Source organism: Chrysochloris asiatica, unplaced genomic scaffold, assembly GCF_000296735.1.
Source record: "Chrysochloris asiatica unplaced genomic scaffold, ChrAsi1.0 scaffold00021, whole genome shotgun sequence".
NCBI classification, from domain to species: Eukaryota; Metazoa; Chordata; class Mammalia; order Afrosoricida; family Chrysochloridae; genus Chrysochloris; species Chrysochloris asiatica.
Genome location: NW_006408539.1, coordinates 16425153 through 16425979, shown reverse-complemented (window position 1 = coordinate 16425979; position 827 = coordinate 16425153).

Below are 827 nucleotides of genomic sequence, written 5' to 3'. Positions count from 1 at the left end.
CTTTTAATATAAAGCCTGTTTGTTTTTTGTTACTATTGTTGTTGTTATTGTTTAAACTGGGATTTGCAGAGCATTCAAAAGCTGTGTATATATATATATATATAAAAGGTCATGGTGGTTAACTTCTGGCTGGTTTTCTTGTGCTGTGGGGTTCTGCTATCTGGTTGTAACCATAAATGTGCCACACCACCTGACCCCAGAACTGTACAGTGTTGTGGCTGCCGTCACTCTAAAGAGCAGTTGCTGTGACATTTTTTTCTTGTTGTTTAAAACATGTTAGAAGCAATGAATGTATATAAAGGCCTCAGCTAGTTATATTTTCCCTCCTCCTTTCTTTTCATTGTCTCCATCATTTTGCGAACAGACAACCGAGAACCATTTCGTATCGAGAAGGGATTCACACCTGAATAATAACTCCTCTTTACCATCCACATGGAGTTCTGCTGTGGCGCTGCAGGATAATGCACTGGACCAAAAGGTCCATTTGAACTGCAAGGTCAGGGGTTCAAAACCCACCAGCCACTCCTCAGAAACCTTTTACGGGATCGCTATGAGTCAGAATTGACTAGATAGCACTTAACAACCATACACAACGGTGACTGTGTTGACTAGGGTCAGGCTCAAACTGAACACAGGCACTTTCCAAATTGGAGTCAAAGACTCTAACAAAGAGCCTGTGAGGTAAAAACCCGCAAGGTTCTTCTGTGTCTCCGTAAGCTCTCAGACACAAGGACTCTGGAAGGGAGACCAAAAGACAACAGCAAACATAGCATCAGAGACTAACAGGGCCTGAGAATTCTTGTAGGTTAACGGCTCATATGAAGGAG